The sequence below is a fragment of the Schistocerca serialis genome, chromosome 7, assembly GCF_023864345.2.
Source record: "Schistocerca serialis cubense isolate TAMUIC-IGC-003099 chromosome 7, iqSchSeri2.2, whole genome shotgun sequence".
NCBI classification, from domain to species: Eukaryota; Metazoa; Arthropoda; class Insecta; order Orthoptera; family Acrididae; genus Schistocerca; species Schistocerca serialis.
This window is the reverse complement of record NC_064644.1, coordinates 224,964,740-224,985,938: the sequence shown is the minus strand read 5'-3', so window position 1 is coordinate 224,985,938 and position 21,199 is coordinate 224,964,740. Positions and strand designations below refer to the sequence as shown.

The following is a 21,199-nucleotide window of genomic DNA, read 5'->3' as shown; positions in this document are numbered from 1 at the left end:
GAGATGCTGCTGTCGATCGGAGTACGGTTAGTCGGTGGGCAAGCAGGTTACGTGATGAAATCGGGCACGGCAATAATGAGGATTGTCCTCGTAGCGGCAGGCCTCGTACTGCACACACTTCAGACAATGTGCAGAGGGCTAACGAATTGGTGACTGCTGACAGACGCATCAAAGTGAACAAATTGGCACGCTACTTTGGGATAGGGGAAGGAAGTGTTTGCAGAATACTGAAAGTGTTGGAGTTAAAAAAGGTTTGTGGCAGGTGGGTTCCCAGGATGTTGACAGTGGCTCACAAAGAAACAAAAAAAAAACGGTATGCAGCGAACTTTTGGAACAGTACGAGAACGGTGAAGAGAAATTTCTTGGAAGAATTGTGACAGGGGATGAAACATGGCTCCATCATTTTTCACCAGAGATGAAGTGCCATCATGCAAATTCACCCAAGGACAAAAAAAAAAAAAAAGAAAAATTCAAAACCACACCGCCTGCTGGAAAAGTTATGGCTACGGTGTTTTTCAATTCCGACGGACTCTTGCTTGTGGACATCATGCCAAGTGGAACCACCATAAATTTTCATGCATATATGACGACACTGAAGAAACTTCAAGCTCGATTGAGTCGTGTTCTACCACATCGGCATAAGCAGGATGTTTCGCTGTTGCACGACAATGCACGGCCACATGTCAGTCAAAGAACCATGGAAGCGATCACAAAACTCGGATGGACAACACTGACCTGACTCCATGTGACTATCATCTCTTTGGTTCAAATGGTTCAAATGGCTCTGAGCACTATGGGACTTAACTGCTGAGGTCATCAGTCCCCTAGAACTTAGAACTACTTAAACCTAACTAACCTAAGGACATCACACACATCCATGCCCGAGGCAGGATTCGAACCTGCGACCGTTGAGGTCGCGCGGTTCCAAACTGTAACGCCTAGAACCGCTCGGCCACTCCGGCCGGCTCATCTCTTTGGGAAACTGAAAGACTCTCTTCGTGGAACAAGGTTTGAAAATGGTGACTCCCTTGTGCATGCTGCCAAACAGTGGCTCCAACAGGTTGGTCCAGAATTTTACCGTGCGAGTATACAGGCACTGGTTCCAAGACGGCGTAAGGCAGTTGAGAGGGATGGAAATTATGTGGAAAAATGAAAATATTGTTCCTAAAGGATATATCTATACACTGTAAAACTTTCAAACATGTAGAATATAAACGCACTCCGTCATCAGGCCACAAGTGGCCCATCGGGACCACCCGACTGCCGTGTCATCCTCAGCTGAGGATACGGATAGGAGGGGCGTGTGGTCTGCACACCGCTCTCCCGGTCGTTACGATGGTTTTCTTTGACCGGGGCCGCTACTATTCGGTCGATTAGCTTCTCAATTGGCATCACCAGGCTGAGTGCACCCCGAAAAATGGCAACAGCACATGGCGACCAAGGTGGTCACCCATCCTATTGCCAGCCACGCCCGACAGCGCTTAACTTCGATGATCTCACGGGAACCGGTGTATCCATTGCGGCAAGGCCGCTGCCCATGTAGAATAAAAGATAGGATTTAAAAAAAATAGTGTGCATTTGTTTTGGAGTGACCCTCGCATTTCAACGAGAAGTTTTACATAATTACACTTTCTATAATTTTAGAACGATCCCCACCACCTCGCCGGCCGGGGTGGCCGAGCGGTTCTAGGCGCTACAGTCTGGAACCGCGCGACCGCTACGGTCGCAGGTTCGAATCCCGCCTCGGGCATGGATGTTTGTGATGTCCTTAGGTTAGCTAGGTTTAAGTAGTTCTAAGTTCTAGGGGACTGATGACCTTAGAAGTTACGTCCCATAGTGCTCAGAGCCATTTGAACCATTTGAACCCCACCACCCTATCGCGGGTTCCTTTCCCGTCCTGAATCAGTCTCACTCCATTTCCACTTACCCCTCCGTCCTGCCTTCAATATACACCTATTCGAATCAGTGACAGCAACTGAAAACACAGTACTCTGGTATGGGTCTGAGTAAAAAAGACGGGTTGCTGATGCAACCACTTAGGTAGATTCTACATTTATGTGCAATTGTTCTTTTTCTGTTCGTTGTAAAATATTAGGTGGTACATATTTAGTTTTACTTTGTTTTAGCTCTGAAGGTGATCCGGAGTAATCGAAACATGTAACCTAACAAAAATTGGCAACTGAGACTGAACAATTAATGATTTCTCTTCAATATCTATGCAGTTGCAGAAACCCTCAAGATGATTATGACAATTGTAGTGGCGTATGTAAGTGTTTCTTGTCCTGGAGGTACGCTCGGATACCTGAAGTGTTTAAGGCGACCGCTCACAATAAGCGGGAAATCCGGTTTCGAATGCCGATCCTGCACAAATTTTCGTGAGTCACAAAGAACTGATGCCAATCCGGATTCGCAAAATGCGAGTTAGTTTCGTAATATATGGAGATGTAGAGTATCGTAAGCATATCCGGTGACCTACAGACGGCGTGGGCTTAGCTGCTGAATCAGAGAGAGCTTCGGACAGCAGACTGGTGGACTGTGGAGCTCATCAGAGGCGCTGACGGGCGCGCCGCGATACCACCCTCGCAGCGGGCGCCGTGTCACTGACGGAGAGGTGCGACCCGCCCGCTCCATTTGCGTGGCGCCCGCCCTGGATTTATTCCGGTAATCGCTCTGCCGCCTGATAGTTAATTCCTCGCGGCTTTTATCTCGGGAGCCGACGGCCCGCCGATTTATCAGCCGTGTAGCCGGTTCCGAGAAGAAGTCTGCCGCCTGGGGGAGCAGGGCGGTGTGTGCGGAGGGAGAACGGTGACCGCCACGAAAACAAGCCGGTTGGCCTGCGAGACCTGGAAAGCGTGCCTCGCTCTATTAACGCCGCGCCATAACTTAGCTCACCACACGTTCAAGTAAGCAGACAGATTAATGGACCGCCCAAAATTAGAGGTAGTGAACAATGTGAGCGGACGCGCAAATTAAGTGACTCACGAGTTGGAATTTCCAATACCAAATATTACATGCAGGACAAAATACATTCACTGCTGATAGCAAAGAGAGTCAGTTGCAAATCGTCTACAGGTTGATAGGAAGACTGGGTTCTGATGAGTGAGATGGGCCCACTTAGGGAAGCTAAATAAGTGGCGACTAATTTCTTACGCTATTAAGTTCTAAGACACATTTATCTATTTACTGAACAAACCCAGCAGTGCCAGTACATTTATTTTGCCAATTTTCTGTTAGAAACTAGAACAAAAAATGAACTATGTTCGTTCTGTAGTATAGAAAAAAAATTCATTTCCATTGTAATTGTGACACAGTCGTCCAAAGAAATATGCATAATGTACAAATGTATAAATTACAAAACACAGTATGCAAGATACTAATTCTCTTTAACGTCTGTTCCTGTACGCTGGGCGCAGTTGTTTCACGTGCCTCCAGTGCGATTTTGTAAACGTTTATACGCCTCTTCATGGGTCTACAGACGGCTACTGTTTTCACCTATAGCCGTTTGAGCTTCGCAGTCGAAAACTATCAGTGCTACCAGGTGTCGAGGATTCCCTTGAGCCGGCCGGAGTGGCCGAGCGGTTAAAGGCGCTACAGTCTGGAATCGCACGACCGCTACGGTCGCAGGTTCGAATCCTGCCTCGGGCATGGATGTGTGTGATGTCCTTAGGTTAGTTAGGTTTAAGTAGTTCTAAGTTCTAGGGGACTTACGACCACAGCAGTTGAGTCCCATAGTGCTCAGAGCCATTTGAACCATTTTGATTCCCTTGAGTTAACTCGACCGCAAGAGTGTCTTACTAGTAAATAATAAACGGATTAAAACTTCTTGCATGATGCGGTAATTTTTCACGTATCTCAGTGTTTATGATGTAATATCTCTTAAGATAATTGTCGTACAATAATATGTTTAGGTACATTCAGCGGTATACGTGGATTGTGGATACTGTTTGCAAAATGTGTTGCGAACAGAGTCAGTAGCAAAGAAGTAATAAATATAAATGTCATGCACAATACGACATTTTTCCCGCATCTCAATGTTTATGGAATGATATCTGCTGAACTGCATGTGGTACTGTGATACAATTTTGTTGGTGTACTTAGCGGGGTATGGTGACACTGTCTACGAAATTTATTGCGAATAGAGTTAGTAGTACACAAGTAATAAATTTAAACGTTATGCATGATGTGGCATTGCGGCAGATTTTCAACCCCCCCCCCCCCCCCCCCCCACCGAGTGTTGCTTGATAGTAAGCGATGTATGTATGATGTTTTGTTGAAATCGTGAAATCGGTCAGCTGGGTTAGGAGGAGATGCAGTACATATACACATACATACCTCCATTATTGCAGCCTGTTAACTATAATTTAAATACAGAACGTATTCATTCTTATACTTATCCTTACAAAAATTATACAGTACATTAATACCTCTTACACAATACTAGCTCGCTATCACTATACCAATTTCTACTATTAGTAATGGCAATAATTAGAAAAAAACTATTTATATTGGTAATAAATGCTAAACCCACAACCAAATCTAGCTACTTCTACTATCATTATAATAGCCTCAGCTCTTCTTTGTCACATTCCACAATGCACCCCATACTCCCTCTCAAAAGCATGCCGTGCTGGTTCCCTCAGCGCAAAGTAGAAGGTCGTGGTGGCATCTGCCTCTACCGCTGTTTGTCCGCAGCTCGTGGTCTCGCGGTCGCGTTCTCGCTTCCCGAGCACGGGGTCTCGGCTTCGATTCCCGGCGGGGTCAGGGATTTTCACCTGCCTCGAGACGACGGGGTGTATGTGTTGTCCTCATCATTTCATCATTATTCATGAAAATGGCGAGATGGACTGAGCAAAGGTTGGGCATTTGTACAGGCGCTGATAACGGCGCAGTTGAGCGCCCCACAAACCAAACATCATCATCATCATCATCTAACGCTGTTTGTCTGCTCCATGGTTGCAGAGGACTATTCCCCTGCTCAGAGGTAGCATCGCTGCTGTCGGCAAGGAATGCAGGCACACCCCGGCGCACGTCATCCCGCTTCTAGTTCCTTAGTTGTCGAGACACAGCCCACGGCTGCGTTTCTCTCTGACGTTGTTACGCGATGGCCGTGCATGCAGTTTTGTCTTTACTGGCACAACTGTTGATGTCAGCTCCCTTCGCAGCTTTGATTCCCGATATTCTGAAGCAGCCTCCCGTAGTGCAGCAGACGGGGGTTGGTTGACGAGCAACCCATGCTTTTAGTGTGATAGCGTTGGCAGTACTGTCCAGGATCTGCCATTCTGTCACGCAACACATTATCTCCTTGACACCACGTCTTCCGTACCAGTTCAGTTGCTGCCGATCAGTATTAGCAACATTGGCGCACAGCGGACATCTCCAGATAGTACGAGGTGATTACAGTTAAACTTACGGTACTCCGGCTGGTGCCGCGTGGGCTGTATACATCGTAAAATCGGTGCGCTCGTGGAGCGTTCAGAAAAAAATAATAGTACCACTTTCTGCCACCAGGCGAAACTACGGCGCTGTAAGTAGCCACAATGTGAAGTATTTCCTGTTATTTGTCCCTTGGCGACGAGTTTTGATTTATTTTGTGAAGCGACAGTGTAAAAGGATAGGAAGGTTGACGATTTCCGTACGGAGCTCAATGGCTATTGAGAATAAAGACCGTTGACTGCTGGTAAAGTTGTTTTATCAGAACGACAGCAATACCAGTGCTGCATAGCGAGTATATCGCAGAAGAGACCCAATGTCGATAAACGGGCTAAAGAATGAAATTAAGAAATTTGAAGAAACAGGTGGATTAGGTGACGCAGCAGAGAAGAGAGGGAGGCGACCCATTCTCAAGGCAGTTGTTGATGATGTTACTGTAGCCGCAGCCGAGAGTGCAGCATATACCTGAGATTCTGCAGCCAGTTTCGAGCTGGATCACTTGAATTCTCTCTTCCCTGGTGAACAGCTCAAAAGCCTTTATGTCGCATTTTACACTGATATCCCTACAAGATTCAGTAAGAGCACCAAATAGAGTCCCAAGATGGGCTTCAACACTGTGAGTTTGCCTTCCGTTTTTTGGCACTCATAAAAATTGGTGACATATGGCCGAGGGAAATTCTTTGGACGAACTAGGCACATTCTACTCTGCACGGTGCCGTGAAAGCATAGACTGTCGGATATGGGGTTCTACTCCGCAACATGTTGTGCAGGAACATCCACTGCACTCAGCTTATGTCACTGTGTCGTGTGGTTTCACAAGCTCCTTCATTGTCGGTCCATTTTCCTTCGAGGAGTTGACACCTTTCAGGCCTGTTAGAAGTACATTGACTTCTGGCCAACGTAAGGACACATGAATCCAACTTAAAAACGTGGCTGTGTCCACACGACTGTTCTCCTACAAGATGGGGCGATGCCGCAAGTCGCTTGTCAGGTGGAACATTTGCTTCGAGAAACCTTTGGTAAGGACAACATCATCTCCACGCAGTTACAAAATGTTTGGTCTTCCATAACCCCTGAGCTAAATCCGTGTGACTTCCCGTCGTGGGAATGTCCGAAAGAGCGTGTCTATTACGGATGTATCCAGACTCTTCCTGATCCGGGGTACCATTCTGCTTATTGGACTTCGACCCTATATTGTACCTGGATATTGTACCTGGACTTCCTTCTTCTCGTAATTGGCATTCATTCAGTATCCGGCTCTCAACAAACATGGTTGTGTTTATGGATTACGAGTTCACGTCGGCACCAGACAGAAAATTATGTATTCAGAATGGAACAGCATTCCATTGTCAATCTTGTTGAGGTCTAAGATTTTTCTTCTTCCTAATGCTGTAATAGGTCATAGAAATTTTTCAGTTATTTCAAAAGCTGTGTCATCAAGTAGATCCGGTGAAACTTTCATATACAGAAATTAAAGATAAGCTAGAATCTTATTTTGAGGCTCAACTGCATGTAGCAGCAGCCAGGGATTAATTTTTTCGGTGTTTCAACAAATCCAGTCATGTTTACAAATAGTGAGTGGCACAATTATATTATTCTGACACTCTTCCTTGTGATATGCTCATAGCTCGCTCACCCGATTACAAATTAAAGAAAAACAATGTTCGTTTTACCGTCCCATCATTGTAAGAATGACTGCCGTTTTATCTGGACGCTTGCCTACGCTGACAAGCCCCAGTTTAAAGACGTTAGTGTGTTCGCGATTGTGTCAACAACAACTCGCACGGACAGGCTACGAGTGCCCATAGCATGAACAGCTAACAGATCACATATGGAGAAACTATGTTCATGTACACCGTGTGGTATTACTCACAAGTGCAAAGAAGCGCACAATGCACGCACTGAAAACAGAAAGGACATAAATCTGAAGCACCCAACGAAAAGCAAATTAGATAATGTTATCAAACGTCGAAGCATTATAAAGTATTTCGTAAGAAAAAAAAGGAATCTCAAAATGAACTTGAGCATATAAATAATATTTTAAGGGCAAAAAAGTGAAGTTCATGCTGTCTTCTCAGCCAGTGATAAGGTTTTATTTGTTTCTGAGGTAATGAAGTACCATTAAAGTTTTAAATAAAGATGAGCTCTTCCATTTCTTTAGTTAATCTACAGGAGTACAAGAAACTGGGCTCACCAAAATTAACATAGTTTCAAAGAACATTGTTCAGCTACAGTGACTAACAAAAACCGATTAAAAGCCAGTTCATGACAGAAGTTGCACACAAAAAATTTACAAAACAGATCAGAAGTGTATTAGCAACTTCAAACAAAGCAACCAAGCTACCACCCCTCGATTTATTCAATAAACAGGGCTAGATCGTCTCGAATAGAATGGATTCGTATAACAGAGCACTAATTGCCAAAGTGCAAAATCCATTGTCGTGGTAGAAAAATTCAATAGCACTTTAACAATTTCAGCGATTTTAAGATATCATCGCGAAATCAATAATATTTTGATGCCCAGGTCTGAAAGCGGAAGAATTAATGTCTAAATTAGTTGTTGGTAAATGTTTTGCAAAGCCAAATTTGAAGGAAGTCTACCAATAAATATCTCTTTATGAGAGAACACAGAAATTATTGGTCATACTCTTTTTGGACTTTATCAATAAGAGGAATTGACATTGCAACAAGTTATTCCAGCGATGCTTAAATCAGTTAGTTAGAAAAATATGATCCCTAGTAGGCTGTATTATTATTTATTTATTGTGTTAAAGTAAAATCTAGTAAGGACCATTTTCTCCTCCAAAAAATCTCTAGAGGCTGTGGCACCACACAGAAGGATAATTAGGAAAGCTGCAACCCCAATGAACGATTTGGATGATATAATTTTCTCAGGGAACACTCCTAAAGTGTTTTTTCGTAATTTTGAATGTGTGTTTAAGATTTTACAAGCAGCTCTTCAAAAAGTAAAAGAAAAATGCATATTATTACAGCAAGCTGTTTAATGCTTAGCACTCATACTGTCATATAAAGGCATGAATCTAGCAACGCAACGCATTGAAATAATTCAAAACCTTCAGGCACCTTAACATCTCAAGTATTACATGCTGTTCTAGGTCACATCGATTAGTACAGTAAATTAATGTAACCGCTTCGCAATCTCTTACGAAAAGGAACGAAATGGATCTGGAACACTGAATGTCAACGTGCACTTGACAAGTTGAAATGAAGCTTACTACGCGCCAAATCTCTCGCTACCATACACAATCCACGTAAAATAATAAGTATTGCAGCTGATACTTTCTACAAAAGAATCAGTGGAGTTTCGTTACGCAGACGACATAGTGTAGTAGGGCCGACTGCGTCCGCGTCTTAAACAATCATGACTGGTCAGAGAATTACAGTCATTTTGAAAGAAAGCTAGAAAGCTCTAGCTACTATTTTGGCTGTCAGAAGGTTCTATGAGTGCATTTCAGTTCGAATATTAATTCTACTTATGGATCACGCGCCAGAGGTGGCAATGTTTGGACTCAATAATACTGCTCCTTTTAGAACAGCACAATGATCTGAGCGATAGAGCTTCTTTTATCAAACTTAAATTGTGAAATAGTTTACCAGTGCATATCTGACTACATTAATACATTCTTACTATTACGACTGCCAGGAGCGTAAGATAATAATTTCGGTTCTTCTCCTGTTAGAATATAATCATGCAAGACACTATCGCAAAATTTACATTGAATGAAATCTTGATAGCCATACTAGCGCAAAGGGATTCAGAGATATCCAAAATAAAACAATAAATTAAATCAGATTGGTCTTCAGATAAAAAGTTAAGCAAGAAGTTAAATCATACTGGTACACGAGACTTGCTCTCCCTACCAACGAATGTGTCATTTTTGGGCATTCATAGTCAGGAAAGGCACAAGTGGTGATTCCAGAAGCGCAAACATGGGAAGTGCATTAATGCTTCGGGGGCGTCACGCCTTCGAAATGCATAGCCAGAGAGCGTTACTATTGGAAGAAAATGGATAAAGTAATGCTGGCTAAATGCTACTTATACCAGAAATACCAGTCGGCTCCTCTTCTGCGGAAATATTTTCCGCAACAGACGTCTCGTCCCATTTACACACAGGCAATGGTGGACCATTTTTGGGAGCTACTGGCTAATTGTTATTGATACGTTTTCTAAATTTCCGTGAGTGATACAAATGGCGTCTTAAGTTCTATGAGAACAGTCCAAGCTTTGTTAAGAATATTTTGGACCTAAGGGTGGACAATGTCACTCAGTTTCTATCGCAGGAGTTCACACCTTTCCCTGAAGGAATGGTACACCAGATTTCACACTACTCACAGGATTATTTGTAAGAACATTAAAATGTAACACAGCTCTACAATAATGACAAGGTACTTTTAATTTTTGTTTGACAGGTCAGTACCACTCCACAAGTTGCAAAATCACCGCGTAAAAGTTTCATGGGTGACCGCACCATACAGTCCTGTTAATTCTTAAGGCCCAAGTTCATCAACCAACTGAGCTTTACTGCAGCCGAGAACAAAGTTTTTCAAAAGATCAAATACGGATTACCATGAAAAAAAAAAGACAGAAATCATATTTACCAGCCAAGGCTCTACAGCATCTCGGAAACACAATATACAGAGTCTAAACTAATAATGGTGGAGTGTACCGACCTTGTAAGGCCATATTAGTGCGAATCTGAATGATCTACAGTAAGGTGACAGAAATAATGGGATACCTCCTCCCAATATCGCGTCTGATCTCGGTTACCCGGCGTAGTGGAGCAACTCGACGTGGATTTCACTCAGCAAGTCGTTGAAGTCCGCTGCAGAAATATTAAGCCATGCTCCCTATATATCTGCCCATAACTACGAAAGTGTTATCAGTGCAGGTTACCGTGCACGAACTGACCTTTCGATTATATCTCATAAATGTTCAACGGGTTTCATGTTGGGCGATCGAGGTGGCCAAATCATTGGCTTGAACTGTTCAGAATGTTCGTCAAATCAATCGCAAACGGTTGTGGTCCGTTGAAATGGCGCATTGCCATCCATAAAAAATCCATTGTTGTTTGACTACAAATGGTCTCCAGGTAGCCAAAAATAATTATTTCCAGTCAACGATCGGTTCAGCTGGACTAGAGGATCTAGTACAGTCCACGTAAACACAGCCCGCACCATTATAGAACCATCAACAGCTTGTACAGTGCCTTGTTGACAATTTGGATTCATGGCTTCGTGGGATCTAAGCGACTCTGGATCCCTACCTTCAGGACTTACCAACGGGAATCGGGACTCGTCTGACCAGGTAAAGGTTTTCCAGTCGTCTACGGTCCAACCGATATGGTCCAGAGCACAGAAGAGGCGCTGCAGACGATGTCGTGCTGTGAGCAAAGGCGCTCACTTCGGTCGTCTCGTGCCATAGCCTATCAACTCCAAATTTGGCCGCACTGACCTAACAAATATGTTCGTCGTACATCCCAGATTGATTCCCGCGGTTATTTCAGGCAGTGTTGCTTGTTGTTAGCACTAACAACTCTACTCAAACGCCGCTGCTCTCGGTCGTTGAGTGAAGGCCGTCGGCCATTGCGTTGGTATTCTCGGCACACTCTTGGCACTGTGGATCTCGGAATATTGAATTCCCCCAATGATTTCCGAAATGGAATGTCCTATGCGTCTGGCTCCAACTACCATTCCGAGTTCGAAGTCTGTTAATTTCCATCGTGCGTACATAATCACGTCGGAGAGCTTTTTTACGAGTCATATGAGTACAAACGACAGCTCCGCCAATGCACTGCACTTTTATACCTTGTGTACACGATAATACCGCCAACTGTATATATGCATATCGCTATCCCAAGATTTTTGTATTGCAGCACTGCTGACAGCAGGCGAGAGTCACTGTAGAAATTCAACAAAGCCGACGCAGTGTTGCGAGGCAGGTTAGTTTCCTGCAATAACGAACCCAAAAGTCTACACAAACTTACAGAATGGGGAAAGGCAGATTTCTACACTGACAGAGGCTGTGGTGTTTTAGGATAAGTGACTGGTAGTGGCACAAGTTCACAACAAGCGAGCCACTGCCTACTATAAGTAGTGGAAATCCTGTAACGAAATTATTCTGAGTCTCGCAGCCCTAAAAAGAGACCGGAGATCTGCCGGACGACGACGCCACGTGGACCTGACAGGCGCCGGTTCGAGACTACGGCAGAGCTACAGATTTGTGCACTAAGTCGTCCCCAGACTTAATGCCACGGCACGACTGGCCCTCCCACGTCAGCTCCAGTAGCATGGCTGACTCCTGTTCAGGGGCAGCGGGTCGCTGCCAGTGCACAACAATTATTGTTGATCATCGCAGGACGGGTGCCTCCTCGAGGTGGCTTCCCATGCTCTGACGCAGGCGAGGCGCCGACCGGGTCTGCAGCAGATACGTCATCTTCGAACACACACGTCACTGGCGCTCTGTCCACTCCGCCACCGGTGCTCGGTGGAGGACCCCTGTCAGCAGTACGGGGCATGCAGGCAGCCAGTCCAGCAGAATTCAGCAGAGAGCCGGCCAGTGTGCTACGCAGCACAGATGCGTCCATAAAGAATTTGTTACATTTGCAACTGCTCTCCTCTGGAGTCTCCTGGACTGCCAACTTGCCTCCATCACCTGATCGGATCATCCTGGATCATACCCGCCGCTCTATGCCCTGGGGGCGCTGTAATGCTGTCACATGACGTAGAAACCAAACAAGTCTCCACAGCACACATGCATACACACAAGGAGCTTCTAGGCTGTTTTCTTTATCAGGTTCGCATGGCTAAAATGTACCCAGCCACAACTGGGATTTGCAGTTGCAGCCTGTAGTTACCCAAAACTTCACATCCTACTTCGGGCCCCAATTGCAGCAAAATGTGGACGCGTTGATGGTGGCTGACATAGCGCCTCGAAGATATGGATGTTGACAATCAGCTTAACTTGACTGACCGCTCCCTCAGTCAGATTTTCTGCACCTACATCTACATGGATACTCTGCAAATAACATTCAAGTGCCTGGCAGAGGGTTCATCGAACCACCTTCACAGTTCTCTATTATTCCAATCTCGTACAGCGCACGGAAAGAATGAACACCTATGTCTTTCCGTACAAGCTCTGATTTCCCTTATTTTATCGTGGTGATCGTTCTTCCCCATGTAGGTCGGTGTCAACAAAATATTTTCGCATTCGGAGGAGAAAGCTGGTGATTGGAATTTCGTGAGAAGATCCCGTCGCAACGAAAAACGCCTTTCTTTTAATCATTTCCAGCCCAAATCCTGTATCATTTCTGTGACACTCTCTCCCATATTTCGCGATAGTAAAAAACGTGCTGCCTTTCTTTGAACTTTTTCGATGTACTCCGTCAGTCCTATGTGGTAAGGATCCCACACCGCGCGTCAGTGTTCTGAAAGAGGACGGACAAGCGTAGTGTAGGCAGTCTCCTTAGTAGGTCTGTTACATTTTCTAAGTGTCCTGCCAATAAAACGCAGTCTTTGCTTAGCCTTCCCCACAAGATTTTCTATGTGTTACTTCCAATTTAAGTTGTTCGTAATTGTAATACCTAGGTATTTAGTTGAATTTACGGCTTTTAGATTAGACTGATTTATCCTGCAACCGAAGTTTAGTGAGTTTCTTTTAGCACTCATGTTAATGACCTCACACTTTACGATACTTAGGGTCAACTGCCACGTTTCGCACCATTCAGATATCTATTCTAAATCTTTTTACAGTTGATCTGATCTTCTGATGACTTTATTAGTCGATAAACGACAGCGTCGTCTGCAAACAACCAAAGACGGCTGCTCAGATTGTCTCCAAAATCGTTTATATATAGATAAGGAACAGAAAAGGGCCTATAACGCTACCTTGGGGAACGTTAGAAATCGCTTCTGTTGTACTCGATGACTCTCCATGAATTACTATGAACTATGACCTCTCTGACAGGAAATCACAAATCCAGTCACATAACTGAGACGATATTCCACAAGCACGCAATTTCACTACCAGCCGCTTGTGTGCTACAGTGTCAAAAGCCTTTCGGATTTCCAGAACTACGGAATCGATCTGAAATCCCTTGTCAATAGCACTCAACACTTCGTGTGAATAAAGAGCTAATTGATTTTCACAGGAACGATGTTTTCTAAACCCATGTTGACTGTATCTCAATAGATCGTTTTCTTCGAGGTAATTCATAATGTTCGAACACAATATATATTCTAAAATCCTGCTGCATATCGACGTTAACGATTTGGGCCTGTAATTTAGTGGATTACTCCTACTACCTTTCTTGATCATTGGTGTTACCTGTGCAACTTTCCAGTCTTTGGGTACGGATCTTTCGTCGAGCGAGCGGTTGTATATGATTGTTAAGCTTTCCCTGAGTGCCGTGGGGAAGTGCCAGGGGCAGCAACATGAGTGCACCTACCATTACTCACAAGTCGGTGAGAACTGGGAAGCATGAGGCTAGTGAAGGAAGCCCCTACCCCCTCAGAGAGAAGGAATGCTACGTTTCCCAGAAGATATGAGACGTAGCCATAAACGAAGAGCGCCACATTCGAACACCAGCCTCCTGAGAGGCACAACATGATTATGGGCAGATGCCATAAAGGGCGCACGTAACACATACACTTCCACCATACGCCACTCAAATAGTCCCCAATTGGACAATCATCCGCCAAAAGCTGATATGAGGCAACAAACGGTTGCACTCAATCAGCATCTCTGGCGTCAACAGCATCTCAGGACTGCTTCAGGACTGTATCTATTGTTGCTGTCAAGAAGAGCCAAACCGGGTATTCTATAAGATGAAACACCTGTAGGCGTCCTTTCGCTGTTATTTATTATATAGCAATCAGTTTCGGTGACTTGATACACCATCTTCAGACCTTACCTCCGGTGAAGACTGTAACAATGATGTTGTGTCTTCACCATCAACCACCAACTGAATCAGTGTACGCAAGCCTGTTCACAGATGTTGTCCCTGATGGGGTCGTGTATATGAGTGGACATCACACCCTCAGCATCGTTTAAGGCCTAAAAATGGTTCACTGAGTTACCGAAACTGGTTGCTATATGATGAAAAATAACGAAAGGACGGCAGCAGGTGTTTCATTCTACTACAAAAGTGAACGTCCGAAGTCGTACAAACCTTTAGTCAGAAGAATGGACATACAAAAACTATTTTATAATGATCGTAATTGTCATATACTGGATTCAAGACTGGACCCGTATTTGATGATTGATCAGTGAAAGTGGACATTTAAATACATTGTAGCACATCATCTGCTCAGTCAAGCTAGATAGTGTATAATTTATATTAATAGATTGTTGTAAATTGTCATTAATATGTGTTGTCATAATTCTTACATAAAACTGTTTGTCCCGTTGACGAAACTGCACAGTTGATGAGTGCGAGCAAGCTACCTCAGTAATAGGAACTACTTTTGGTGGTAGCGGCTTTCCTTCCTGCCACGTTTACATTTTATGTGCAGAGTTTTTGGTGAATACTACAGTTTTATTATCGACAGTTGAGGACGAACAATAATTTATAGTCACTGACAAATAAAAATGTACTGCTATGAACGAGGAAGTACTGTATGTGAAGAAAACAATGACAAAATATTTACATTTTCGTTGCATCTGAAAAACCGCTTGCTGCCCACTCACGTACGACAGTAACTTACGATCTGTGACACAACGATCAGTTTGGCCTTAGGAAAGATAAAGGCACCAGAGAGGAAGTTCTGTCGTCACGCCCGATATCAGTATTCTGACTGATTTGATGTGCCCCACCACGAATTCCTCTCCTGTCCCAACCGCTTATTCTCAAAGAAGCACTTGTACCGTACGTCCTCAATTATTTGATGTATGTTTTTGCCTTCTATAGCTTCCTAAAGCACAGTGGGAGTCATTCCTTGATGTCTTGGTACATGTCCTAGCATCATGTCCATTCTTCTTGTCAGTGTTTTCCAATGTTCTTTCCTTCGTCGATTCTGAGGAAAGTCTCCTCACTCCTTTACGTTGTTATTCCACATAATTTTCTTCACTCTTTAGTAGCACCACGATTCGCCTCCATAGTCGAGTGATCAAAGCAACAGGTCCTCATTTGGGAGACTTGGGTTCGATTCCGAGTATTGCCACGGAGTTTTACGTGGTGGAAGGACTGGACCGGGGATTTCTCAACCTCGTGAACCTAATTGAGGAGCTACCTGACTGAGAGCACCAAAGGTCGAAACGTCGACAACGGCCGGGAGTGCGGTGTGTTGCCTCCATGCCCCTTCACAACGCGAGCGGTAATGAATGACTGAAACCGCGGTCGATTGGCTATCACGTGGTCTTCAAGGCTTGATCTCGTGATTTCGGTTACCGATTCTTTCAATAGTGCCATATCTCAAACGATTCGGTTGTCTTCTGTACCGGTTTTCCTATCGCTCATGATTCACTACCATGCAGAGCCGTGTTCCAGACGTACAGTCTCAGAAATTTTTTCCTCAGATTAATGCCCATGTTTGATACTAGCAGACTTCTCGTTGCTAGGAAGCCCTATTTGACTGCGGTAGTTTGTTTTTTCGGTCCTCCTTCCTTTGTCCTTCATGGGCTATTTTGCTTCCAAGGTGATGATGATGAGCGTTTGGCGTCATTGGCCGGGAGGCCCCTCGCGGGGCAGGTCCGGCCGCCATATCGCAGGTCTTATTACATTCGGCGCCACATTGGGCGACCTGCACGCCGGATGGGGATGAAATGATGATGAACACAACACAACACCCAGTCCCTGAGCGGAGAAAATCTCCGACCCAGCCGGGAATCGAACCCGGGCCCAGAGGACGGCAATCCGTCACGCTGACCACTCAGCTACTGGGGCGGACTGCTTCCAAGGTAGTATAATTCGTTAATTTCGCCTACTTTGTGATTACTAACTTTGAACTTCCTCGTTGTTCCCATTTCTGCTACTTCCCCCGACATTCGTCTTTCTTCAACTTAATCTCAATCCACATTCTGTACTTCATGCAGTGCAATAGATCCTGTAATTATTCTTAATTTCCACTGGGAGTAACAATGTAATCACCGAGTCTTATCATTGATACACTTCCAGCCCGAATTTTAATCCCTCCACTTGAACCTTTATTTTATTTCCGTCATTGCTTCTTTGACGTATAGATCGAACAGTAGGGACGAAAGGCTTCATCCCTCTCTTACCTCCTTTTTCATCTGAGCACCACACTCTTGATATTCCAGTGTTATTGTTCATGTTTCTTGTACATACATTTTCCTCTATGTTGCTTCTGGTACATATTGCGTATTGCTCATCCTATCACATTGCTTACATCCATTTTTCGCAGAATTTCCAACTGCTTACAGCATTTTATATTGCTGAACGCTTTTTTGATATAGACAAATCCTGTGAACGTGTCTTCATATTTGTTCACTCTTGCTTGTATTATCAGGTGCAACGTCAGGAATGCCATTCCGGTGCCTTTAACATTCCTGAAGCCAAGCTAACCGTCAAATGTTCCTCAATTTTCTTCTTCCTTCTTCTGAACATTGATCTTGCCAGAAACTTGGATGCATGAAATGTTAAGCTGATCGTATGATAGTTCTCGCAATTACCTGCTGACTATCTCCGGAGTGGAATGGATGATATTTTTCCGTAAGAAGTGCGAACTTACAACCATGCACTATTGAAGCTGCTGTGTGGAATCTATGAGATTGGCGACATAACAAGTTCTTCTGTCATGTCATCAGACAATTTCTCCTTCTCAGAGGCCTTCAGCGTACTTTTTACACCTGTGTACATTCCGATCTATGTTTAACAGTGGAATTCCCATTCCGCTATTAAAGTTGTCGCCCTTGCCTTAAGTTCACCGAAGATTGTTTTGGCTTTGCAAACATACTGAATCAGTCCTTCCGACGATCATTTCTGTTTCGACGTCTTCACATTTTTCTGCAGTAATTCCACCTTGGCTTTCCTGCTCTTCGTATTTTATTCCTGAGTGATTTCTGTATTCTTGTATTTCCCTGAACATTTTTTGTGCTTCCTTCTTTTGTCGGTTAGTTGAGGTATTTCTTTTGTTACGCAAGGTTCCTTAGGAGTTACCTACCTTGACCTATATCTGACTGTCCAACTTCTTTGATTACCCTGCCGACCGGTGTGGCCGAGCGGTTCTAGGCGCTTCAGTCTGGAACCGCGAGACCGCTACGGTCGCAGGCTCGAATCCTGCCTCGGGCCTGGATATCCTTAGGTTAGTTATGTTTAAGTAGCTCTAAGTTCTAGGGAACTGATGACTTCAGATGTTAAGTCCCATAGTGCTCAGAGCCATTTGAACCATTTTTGATTACCCTATTGGAGACGTCTGCTCCTCTTTAGCTGAACTGTCTACAGTGGTACACCTTATCGCATAATCCACATCTTTAGCGTATTTCAAACGCGTCTCATTATTCCTCGGTACTTTAATATCCACCTCCTCCCACAGAGATTCCTCCGTAGGATTCTCTTATGCTTCGGTCTAATATTCGTAAATACAAAATTGCTTTTCTGTTCCTAGATGTTGCTGAGCAGATGCAGAACATTACAATAGAGAGAAAAAGTCTGTCCTCAGCTGCATAAGAAAACATTTATTTAGAGCACTTTTCGCGTTTTGACAGTTTTAAACTATCATCTTCCGAAGTGAAATATACTAGAATCATTGATAAGCCAACGTCAAAATAACAATCGGACTGTAGTGTCCTATAAAGAAATTTGGCAAGAAATGCATGTATAAAGTAGGTTTGTTAAAAATAGAGGCATAAAGATTGCGTAACAGAAGTAAAACAGGTTTGTTGAAACAAATGTAAAATAGTTAAGCATAGAAGCCACAACTTACCTTTGCTACAGAATCAATAAAATAGAGCGACATCGCTAATGAGTAGCAAACAGTTAACTGCGAAATCTCATATCATACATAGAATGTGCGACGAAAGTCAAAAAACATACTGGTGACATGAAAGGCATTGAACACGCCTATATACAAAGTGGGAACGCTAATGTATATATTAACTGTAATAAATTCTGCGCTGTTGAAGCGTAAATATACGTTAAATATTATCAATCACTTAAAATGATAAACAAATGACAGGATAACACAGACCAAGCGTCAAGTAAACAGACATATAGAAAAAATAAAACATTTCTGTATAAAGGGAGTTAAAAAGAGGCAGATAAACTGTTCAGATTTTATTATCATTTTATTGTGGCGCCGGAACAGCGAGGTATGCTGAACTGTTCAGCATTCTGGAGACGAAGCCGGCCGCTGGACGTGCGGTAGCAGGAAACATACGTAAGTGAACTGTAGTCCGGCATCGATAGCAGGGAGTGGACATCGCCAACCGGAAGGCGTTTGAGGGCCCCCAACTCGTACTAACAAGTTGATTTGGTTTGTGGAACCGTGCCTCTAGCTTATCTAGAAGCTAAGAAAGACCTAATGTGTGGGAGCTAATAGATCTTGGTAGAAGTTTTAACAAGACAGCGTGTGATGGTTACGCATTAAAAATAAATAGTAATTCGTGGTTATACCAAGAAGACATCATCAGAAAGTAAGAAATACATGTGACATAAATACGCGGAGGCTGTACGTAAAGACAGGTTCCACATACAAGCAAAAGACGGAGAAATAAGAATCGGAGACCAAGATAAAATTGCTGGGATTGAGAGTACACTGAAAAAATACGAAAAAACTGTGGAGAAGCAGAATGAGATCTGCGATAAGCTTAAAATAAAAATAGGTGACCACAAAGTAGGCAAAGTTAAGGAATTCTGAAACCTTGGAGGCAAATAACAGATGATGGACGCAGCAAGAAGACATAAGAAAGCAGGATAGCGAAAGCAAAGACATAATTGGTAACCAAAACAAGTCTATTCGGCCTTAATTTTGGCAAGGAATTTCTGAGAATGTATGTTTGAAGCCCAGGCTTTGTGTAAAAGTGAATCACTGATTACGAAAAACTGGAAAAGAAGAGAACAGAAGCTTTTATATTGTGGTGCAGTAGAAGGGTGTCTGTTAAAATTTTTACAGCTCTCTGAATGAAATGATTTTGGGATTTAATCCGCGTCGTAATAAAATACTAAGTCAACTAACCAACTATACAACATAACATTTCGGTCATATTTGCAGAGGTCCTCTTCAAAGGCCATATTCTGTTGCTGGTCTTCCCTACACACTGTCTTATTTCGTTTTCGGGTGTCCGTGGTTCATCAGTCTGTTGCTACATCGACGAAACTTGCAGTGTTTCTTTGTTGTACGTCCATAGAAAAAAATACACAAACCAAAAAACGTTTTGCATCACCCCGGTTTCCAGGACTCCTGAAGACAGACGTTGACTGTGGATATTGTATCCCTTTGACTGTTCAGAGATGTCACTAAGCCCGCCCAAAGATGTAAACAAATATGCATGACCAGCTCCAATTAGACGGAGGGGGTCCGATAGACGAGCAATTCCAGTCATTCCAACAAGAAGGACGTACACGGCTTGTGTTGTCTGTAGTTCAACCATGTCTAGACGGTCAATACCACGGTTAGATCGCGTGCACGTTATTACTTTGTGACAGGAAGGGCTTTCAACAAGGGAATTGCCCAAGCGTCTCGGAGTGAACCAAAGCGATGTTGTTCGGACATGGAGGAGATTCAGAGAGACAGGAACTGTCGAAGACATGCCTCGCTCAGGCCACCCCAAAGGCTACTACTGCAGTGGATGACAGCTACCTACGGATTATGACTCGGAGGAAACATGACAGCAACGCCACCATGTTCAGTGATGCCTTTCGTGCAGCAACAGGACGTCATGTAACGACTCAAACTGTACGCAGCTGGCTGCATGATGCCCAACTTCACTCCCGACGTCCGTGTCCAGGTCCATCTTTCCAACCACGATACCATGCGGCGCGGTACAGATGGGCCAACAACATGCCGAATGGACCGCTCGGAATTGGCATCACGTTCTCTTCACCGGTGAGTGTCGGATATGTCTTCAACCAGATAATCGTAGGAGACCTATCTGCGGCAACCCAGTCAGGCTGAACGCCTTAGTCACACTGTCCGACGAGTGCAGCAAGGTAGAGGTCACCTGCTGTTTTGGGGTGACATTATGTGGGGCCGACGTACGCCGCTGGTGGTCACGGAGGGCGCCGTAACGGCTGTGAATGCCATTGTCCGACCGATAGTGCAATCATATCGGCAGTATATTGCGAGGCATTCGTCTTCATGGACGACAATTCGCGCCCCCATAGTGCACATCTTGTTAATGACTTTCTTCAGGATAACGACATCACTCGACTACAATGGCCAGCATGTTTTCCAGACATGAACTCTATCGAATATGCCTGCGATGGATTGAAAAGGGCTGTTTATGGACGACGTGACCCATCAACCACTCTGAGGGATCTAGGCCGAATCGACGTTGAGGAGTGGGACAATCTGGACCAACAGTGCCTTGGTGAACTGGTGGATAGTATGCGACGACGAATACAGGCATGCATCAATGCAAGAGACCGTCCAACTGGGTATTACAGGTACCAGTGTGCACAACAGTCTGGACCACCACCTCTGAAGATCTCGCTATATGGTAGTACATGATGCAGTGGTGGTTTTCGTGAGCAATAAAAAGGGTTGAAATGATGTCTATATTGATCTCTATTCCAGTTTTCTGTACAGGTTCCGGAAGTGTCGGAACAGTGATAGTGCAAAATTTTTTTGGTGT

General features: G+C 44.1%; 1 pseudogene; it reads right to left on the bottom strand.

Annotated features, from left to right (window-relative positions):
- Positions 1–1,418: 1,418 nt before the first annotated feature.
- Positions 1,419–1,536, bottom strand: LOC126413633 (5S ribosomal RNA; annotated as a pseudogene).
- Positions 1,537–21,199: the final 19,663 nt, after the last annotated feature.